Genomic DNA, 8,670 nt, shown 5'->3' with positions numbered 1-8,670 from the left:
AGGGGACCCTGCTATGAGTCAGCCAATGACTTCAGAAGAAAAAGCAACCTTGAGGCTATCTATCTATCCATCCATTAATCTATCTATCACATATAAATATATATGCATATATCACATATAAATATATACGTATATATCACATATAAATATATATGTATATATACATATATTCACTGTATTGTACATTACATGCTATGGAAATAAAAAGACAACATGGGTCTTTATTTGATGTGGGAATTTATAGAAACTACCATGTTCAGAGCACTGATGCCAAAAGATCGCAGTGGCTCTAGGCACATGCATGAGTCTGTGAGAGTCCATAAGTCAGTAAGTAGCAGAGGTCAGAAAACTACAGGTATGAACTAAAGCCTGCCTGAGGCCTGGCTTTACAATAAAATTTAATGAAACGGTCTCACCTATTCACTTGCTCATTACCCGTGCCTATCTGCATGCTACAACAGAGAGACCATAAGGCCACAAACCCTGAACTATTTTCTCTGTATGTTAACAGCAAACATTACTGGAACTTGATTTGGAGTCAGGCAGGCAAAGTCCGACCTAAGTTAAATGTGCCTTGAGCAATGGAGAGCATCTGGATAAATGGTCTCTGGGTTCCAAGCATGACCAGCTCAGACCGGCTGGCCTCAGTTTCAGGCAAGGTGGTAAGTCAAGCAATCTAAGACAGCAAATTCAAGTTTAATAGAGCCAAGCCATGTACTTTAGACAACATCTAGGAAACGTCAAGGCCATGTCTGACTCTCTAGGACCTGGGGTCACATAGTAGTGTAGAGTGAACTACAGGTCAGCCTCACTGGCTTACTGAATGGCTCCTAAGGTATGGGCAACTGGGAGCTGCAGCCAGTATCAAGTTGGGGACCTCAGAGAGATGTCGAGGTTACTAGGAGAAAGGTCTGGGTCAGCTGAGAGAGGTTTGAACAGGGTGGCAGCTGTGTGGCCTCTGCTGTGAAGGAACATTAGAAAAGGTAACAGTGATCATGTGCCAGAAAAAGAGAGAGTTGACCCCGAAAGTAAACTCAAGAAGGCAGTAAGGTGACTGGATATTGGAAGGAGGGGGAGAGGTCTGATTTTCTCACCTGTAAGATGAGCCGTGTTGGACAGAGCTCAGTAAGGTGACAGAGAACAAAGAGAAACCAGCTTTCCCATTATTCACCAATCCATTCAACACTATGTATGTAGTTCTGTGCTGTGCATTAAGGAAGGGTGTAACAATTTTCCAAAAAAGGCTCATAACCTGGTGTGGGGGCAAGCTTATGGTTTATGGTGTGACAGATGTCAACATGGTGTGTGTGCAGTGGAGGACAGCACTGGAGGGATCCCAAGAATCCTGCTGGAGTCCTGGCAGAATAATAGTGTGTTTGAAGCAGGCAGGTGGGAACAAAGTAATAGAGGGGAGTTTGGAGAGCAATGCATTCAGCAAATGTCCACAGCTACTGACTCCAACACACACTGTGAGTGTGTGAGTGTGAGTGTGTGAGTGTGAGTGTGTGAGTGTGAGTGTGTGTGTGTGTGTGTCTTTCTGTTTGTGTGTCTGTCTGTGTTTCTCTGTGTGTGTCTGTTTCTCTGTCTCTCTCTCTCTCTCTCTCTCTCTCTGCTCTCTGTCTGTCTGTCTGTCTGTCTGTCTCTCTGTCTGTCTGTCTGTCTCAGGACAAGAAAGAAGAAACATTATCATCAAAGGATGTTAAGCAGGAGGAGTGTTTCTAGCGATCTGCTAGAAGAGTTTCGGAAAGCTTACTGACCAGAAGAAAATGAGGCAGGAGGAGGCAGACAACAGCACACCTGCCCCTTTCTGCAGCCTTGCCATAAAGTCACATCTTCAAAGAAGCTTTCTGATTCCCACTCCTCTAAGGTAACCCCCATCCCCCACCCTTCCTCAGCTTAACACAGCTCCACAGTATGCATTCCTTTCCAATATTGCCCTATGAATGTATTGTTCATGTTCCGTTTGTCTGCACTCGATAGAAACTGCTTTCATCCTGCTGTGACCTTAATGCCCAGAAGAACATCTGACTTGCACGAGAATTTCAAGACAAAAAAAAAAGAATAACAGTGACTGTGTTTGCGGCTTATGAATGATCTGTGAAGTCTGTAGCCCAGAAGAAAATAAAGCATTTAATTGAGGTAAACATGGCTTCTCTGGGTAGATCCCATAGGGGAACCTTCATGGCTTGCCTGAAGTGTGGCGACAAAGCCAAGAAAAGAGATGTTACCAGGTGCCATTCCTTTTTCTCTAGTCCTTTAAGCATACAGATTCAGAATATTTATGTTTGGTATTGAGGGCATTTACAAAAAAGGTGAGTATGTATGTGTATGTATGTATGTATGTATGTATGTATGTATGTGTGTGTGTGTAGTTGTAGCTATAGCTCAGTGGTACCAGCTTGAGGCCTTAGTTCAGTAAAGTTAACAAAAAGGAGAAGAAATATAAGGAGAAGGAAGAGGGGGAGAAAGAGGAGAGAAAGAAAGGAATTAATTAATTAACTAGAAAAATATAAATAGCAAACAATACTCTACTGCGGCCCAGATTCACTTGTATGGCTTGATGCTTTTTCCACTAGATTTACAGGCTCTGTAGATTTGGTAGTTGGTTGGCTGGCTGGTTTGTTGGTGGACTGGTAGGTGGGTTGGTTGGTTGGTGCTACTGGGAATCGAACCCAGAGCCTTGCTACACAAGTGTTCCTCCACTAAGATACATGCCCAGTTTTAGCTCTCTAGACTTCTTAAGGACTCACATAAGGCCAACTGGTATTAGAGACATACCAGTTAATAAGACCTGACCTCAAACAGCATTTAGCTTAGTAATAGAGATGAGCAAGTGATAGAGACAGGCAAGTCAATGGCCATTGAGTTTCACAAGTGCTGGGAGGAGCAATGGGTACATTAATAATGCAGTTGACTCAATTCCTAAGACCAAGTTCCAGACTGTGCTGGCTGGCTCTACCGCACCTTAGCTGGGTGGCTCTGATCTACAGAATGAGAATAAAGACATAAGCTGGGGCTGCTGAGATGGTAAGTGAGTAAAGGCAATTGCCACCAAGCGTGGTGACCTGAGTTTGATCCCTGGAACCTGCCAGGTGGAAAGAAGTTGTCCTCTAATCTCTACATGCACACTGTAACACACATGGCACCCTGCCCCACAAACACACACATGCACACAAAACGAATTAAAATGTAATTTGAAGGAAGGAAACAAGACACACTTGCCTCACAACACTATTAAAGGCAGATGATGTATGTGCAGTAAAAGAAAAAAAAAACCCAAAGAAACAAACAAACAAACAAACAAAAAAACCTTGAGACTAGCAGTGCTCCATCCAAATGCACAGCATTGGGGTGGCTTATCCAGGTCCCAAATGCATGTTCACATGGTACCAAGCACTAGGTTCACACGGTACAGGCTGACTCACTCTGCCCTTTGTTTTTCCAGGATGCATTTTAGGAGGGCGTGTGGCCTCGAGGAATGGGGAGGTGGGTGCTGAGAGGTGTAACCTGTGAGCGATCAGTCTGCATAGCTGGACATCCTGAAATACTACTGACCTCAAGCATCCTAAGACTGGAGATCATAGTTGGAACTAGGTGGCTGCCAGGACTTCTAGGGACTCAGGAGCAAAGCTGCCCGAGACCACTGAAAACCAATGCAATGTCCCTGCCAGCTCCACCCATGTCTTCTGTCAATCTAAAAGTCGCACTCGTTTTAGTAACTTCAAATCTGACTTGTCAGAGCCGGGTGTGGTGGCACACGCCATTAATCTCAGTACTTGGGAGGCAGAGGCAGGCGGATTTCTGAGTTCAAGGCCAGCCTGGTCTACAAAGTGAGTTCCAGGACAGCCAAGGCTATACAGAGAAACCCTGTCTCGAAAAACAAAACAAAACAAACAAACAAACACACAAAAACAAATCCTACTTGTCGGGAGCTGGAAAGATGGCTCAGCAGTTAAGAGCACTGACTGCTCTTCCAGAGGTCCTGAGTTCAAGTACCAGCAACCACATGGTGGCTCACAACCATCTGTAAAGAGATCTGATGCCCTCTTCTGGTATGTCTGAAGACAGTGACAGCATACTCATGAACATACAATAAGTAAAAACCTTTTAAAATATCTGACTTGTCTTACCTCCCAGGTGGAATCAGTTCATTTAATAATAATAATAAATAATAATAATAATAATAATAATAATAATATAATTTGCTGACTCTTTGCAAAGATACACACTACAAAACTAAGCATTGGAAACATCAACAATCTGATCAGGAGATTAATCATTAGATGATGAGCAGACAGGTAGCTTATAAATGACTGGATATAGATAATATGAAAATGCAAAAAATATATACACAGGTATCTACATACACATACACACATGCACAGCAACACACATGACACATGGGTAGATGTAAACTTGAATGTAAACTTGTAAGTACTAAGCAGATTAGAATTTATTGTCAACTTGCTAGAACATGGAGTCACCGGGAAAGAGAAAAACATCAATTGAGGGATTGTACAGACTACATATTTGTGAGGAACTGTTTTTATTATTGATTGATGTGAGATGACTCAACCCACATGCGGGTGGATCTATCCTTGGGCAGGTGGTCCCGGGATAAAGGAGAAGGAGGAGGAGGAGGAGGAGGAGGAGGAGGAGGAGGAGGAGGAGGAGGAGGAGGAGGAGAAGGAGAAGAGGAGAAGGAGAAGGAGAAGGAGAAGGAGAAGGAGAAGGAGAAGGAGAAGGAGAAGGAGAAGGAGAAGGAGAAGGAGAAGAAGAAGAAGAAGAAGAAGAAGAAGAAGAAGAAGAAGAAGAAGAAGAAGAAGAAGAAGAAGAAGAAGAAGAAGAAGAAGGAAGAAGAAGAAGAAGAAGAAGAAGAAGAAGAAGAAGAAGAAGAAGAAGAAGAAGAAGAAGCAGCAGCAGCAGCAGCAGCAACAGCTAGAGACCAGACAGCAAGCTAGCAAGCTTTGTTTCTCGGTGGTCAGTGCTCCAGGTTCCTGCCTTGGCTTCCGTCTATGACGGATGTGACATGTAAGCTGAAACAAACCCTTTCCTCCCCAGCTTGCGTGTTTATGACAGTAGAAAGAAAATGATCATGGTGTTTATGACAGCAGAAGAAAAGCAAATTGAAAAGACAGAATGAGAGAAGGCTAGTTTCTCGAGCACCTCGTGCATAGGGTCTTCTATGCCAGAGACGTTGAGATGCAACTCTGTGTTGTGACCGCCTGTGATTGCCTGTGACCGCCTGTGACCTCAGAGTTCTTTCAGCAACCCTGCTGAGGATGGACCTCTCTCATCACATAAGATGCGGGCTCCCGGTAGATTAAGCAACTTGCCCAAAGCTAAACCCTTGTTCCCAGTTCCCCCTCCCACAGAGCCTCCCAGATCTCAGTTGTCTTTGTGACAACTCTGTTTATGTGAGAACTTCTTAGAAATTCTGAGAATTAGCCCCAAACCATGGGCATTCAGGTAGAACTTGAAACGGCTATTCAGTCATTCCTGTTCTGGCCACCTTCAGGTTGCCAGGTGAAAGTGGGGTCACTCAGGTGATGTGAAAGGGCTTTCTCTTCAGCATCCACACCCTCCCCGCAAGCACAGAAATGTTTGGGGGTGGGGGGCTGGCCAGACTCCAGAGGAACACTAAGCGAGTTGGTCTAGAGCCAGAAGCATCTATAGTACATTGTACCCTAAGATCCTCCCCTCCTGCCCACTTCCTTCTGCTTCCTGCCGCTAGCTCCTGCTCCCTCTGTTTATTCTACCTCCCTGCTCCACACTGGGCAGGGTCTGCACAGGAGCTTGGCCCAGGGTGGCCTTGACATTGCCAAGAAGGAAGAAGGTGCCTCTAGGCATCCTGCCATAGCCTCTGCCCTCTCCCTGCCCCTCCCTCTGGTTCCCAGCCCTCTCAGGTATGACACCAACTTCCAGAGGCTTCTACCCTTGACCACTGGCTACAATATGGAGTTCCCTGAAGGAATTTGTTTGAGACTTAAAGGATATTCTCTAGGGATCTGGGATACAGCAAATGAGACCAGAAATCTCCAGAATTACCCCCCACCTCTTCTGAGCACCACTTTCCTAATCCTTAGCATTTTCTGTGTCTTTGCAACTGGAAAATCTGAATAGTCTCTAGTAACACATATTATTAGACGATGTTAATCCCAAACAAACTCAGCCAAGGCAAAGCCAGGACTGAGGCTCTCAGAAACAAATTAAGTTGTTTTGTGGATGCAAATCTGATGATTAGGCTAACTCGGATCCCTTTGCACAGTGTTGGAGGCACGTCCCCTGAAAGCAGAGTTTATCAAAGTGGTGGATCCATGCACTGAACTCTTAAGACATCTTGGATCACACAAGTCTTTCTCAGCTGAGGTTTGGGAGTGTGGCTAAAACGGGAACCCAGAATCAAAGCATAGATTAGCAAGATAATCAAAGCACATCAAGAGCTGGCTGATTCTCACAAACAACCCAAGACCAGTCAGAGCTCCACCAAGGGAGGAGCTGGAGGAGGCCCCACCCACCTATACCTGGTTCAGCAGCTCCAACTTCTCCAGAGAGAGAGCGCGCCACTCCATCGGAGACTGGGTGCATACTTAACACCCAAAGAGTCAGGACTGAGATGAAAAGGACCCTGGAGACCCAAAAGAGTATGCTCTGTGTGAGAGTCCTGCCTGAGATCTGGAAACACCTGCTGTAACAGCTGCCTGGTAAGGGAACGACTGGCATCCCTTGTGCTTGGAAAGAAGGCAGTAAGGAGCTGCAGGTGTGAGCCCTGCTGGGGTGGATGGGAGGGAGGGAGGGAGGGAGGCAGGCCTGGAATCTGCTGAGCCCTAACTCTGCCTCAGGTCTTAGAGTGTAGTGCGATGCCCTCTGTCAGAGTGAGAGACCCAGGTTGGCACTACCCTGCCTGGCACTGGAAATGTCATCATTTTCCTCTCTGCTGCCAGGCTAGACCAACAGGCACAAGGCACACCTTCATGGTTTTCTTGGGGAAGATTCAGGGCACTAAGACCTTTCAACTACACCTGCCTACCCACACATGACACACCCACTGAAGTGACAGGATGAGGGAACAGAAGTGAGTGTGAAGGAGGCTAGAGCATAGAGCACTCAGGCATTTCTGTGATGGAGCAGAGGTGGGAATTCCCATCAGAATCACCTCTGCTTCTCAGAGTCACTGCCTCCCAGGTGACACTCAAGTCCTGCGTGTGACCTGTTCTTCTTGGGTGGTACCAGCCGAGTATGCAAGGAGTAGTTTCAGCTTCAAATTGTTCTTGAACCAGTGAGATTACTAAATCCCCCAACGGAAGACACCGAGAATAGAACCAGTGAAGCAAATGGAAAGTACTATTTATTGTTTATGTTTATTCTGATTTGTCAGGTGGGAAACCAAAGCTGAGAGGTTAACTATGACTCAGCTTGATCTAACTCCAAAGCCCAGGCTCTCCTCTACACACAGATAGGAGATTTTAGCCAGAGGATTCAGCTAATCCACCTTGCAGGCGCAACTGCTGAAGGCTGGAATCTCCACCTACCCTCTCATGGTCTTTGATCACCACTAAGTGCTGGCTCTGATGCCTGTATCCAAAAGAGAGGACTGAGCCTACATCAAGAGCAGTAGACATATAAATAGTACCTTGAAGATTGGCTCATCAGCTATATGGGCTGGTGACTCCTGCTGAACTTCCAGGACCTGATCCCCAAAGTGGATTTGACATAAGGAGCAGGGTCACATGTGATCCCTGGGGAACCAAGGACTTTCTCCATCATAGAAAAGATGTCACATTCTAGCCTCCTAACTCACTACTGCTTTTTTGTTTTGTTTTGTTTTGTTTTTTTGCTTTTTGAGACAGGGTTTCTCTGTGTAGCCCTGGCTGTCCTGGAACTCACTCTGTAGACCAGGCTGGCCTCAAACTCAGAAATCCGCCTGCTTCTGCCTCCCAAGTGCTGGGATTAAAGGCATGCGCCACCACCGCCCGGCTCACTACTGCTTTCTTGTGCCCGGTATGTTCTGAGTTCTCCATGTCAGGCTGAAGTGAGAAAGGTGTTAGTGGTGTGGGCCCTGCCCGAGAAAACCATGCTAGTAAACTGGTGCCAGATGTGACCTCTGTACAGATCAAGGACTTGGGAAATACTGTTCAGACAGTGGCCACTTAACTAAAGTGGGATCTACGCTGAATCCATCACAAGTCCGAGGTTCCTCTCCTGAACCAGATAGCCAGGATGACACCCAGGCTTGCCCACTGCTCTTCCATGCTACACTGAGGCATACTGGGCCCCTAGTAGAGCCAGCAGAAAGAATGCAGCCACCAGAGCCTACATGTCCTTAGAGAAGTTTTGGAGGCCCAAGTTGTCAATATTGTCTTCCTAATATAGACTGGTCACCAGGAAATACCTATTTCACAGCAAGCCTGAAGATAAAGACTAAATGGTTCCCCAAATGTTCTTGATAAAGGCAGATTCAGATTCTTACAGAAGGTGGGAAAACTGAGGAGTCTCCTTAGATGAGGACAGGACCAGTTCAGGCCACACTGGGAAAAATTCGCAGATACCAAGGGCTTAGGGGAAAAACCGAGTGGTTTCCAGTGGCCATGGGCAAGCCTCGATTTTTCTTTAAAAAGATTTATTTACTTATTTTATGCATATGAGTACACTATAGCTATCTTCAGACAG

General features: G+C 45.8%; 1 protein-coding gene across 2 annotated transcripts in view; it reads left to right on the top strand.

The window, feature by feature from the left end:
• The first annotated feature begins 6,531 nt into the window (after nt 1-6,531).
• The window catches only part of Gabrp (gamma-aminobutyric acid (GABA) A receptor, pi), a 28,198-nt gene continuing 26,059 nt past the window's right edge, over nt 6,532-8,670 (top strand). The window contains exon 1 of one of the 2 annotated variants that reach the window (XM_006514666.4): nt 6,532-6,704. The gene's annotated coding sequence lies outside the window, so the exon portion shown is untranslated. The remainder of the gene's footprint in view (nt 6,705-8,670) is intronic. The other variant, NM_146017.3, reaches the window with a different exon arrangement.

Source organism: Mus musculus, chromosome 11, assembly GCF_000001635.26.
Source record: "Mus musculus strain C57BL/6J chromosome 11, GRCm38.p6 C57BL/6J".
Lineage (NCBI taxonomy): Eukaryota > Metazoa > Chordata > Mammalia > Rodentia > Muridae > Mus > Mus musculus.
The sequence above is the reverse complement of the archived record's forward strand: the minus strand, read 5'-3'. Positions and strand labels throughout refer to the sequence as shown.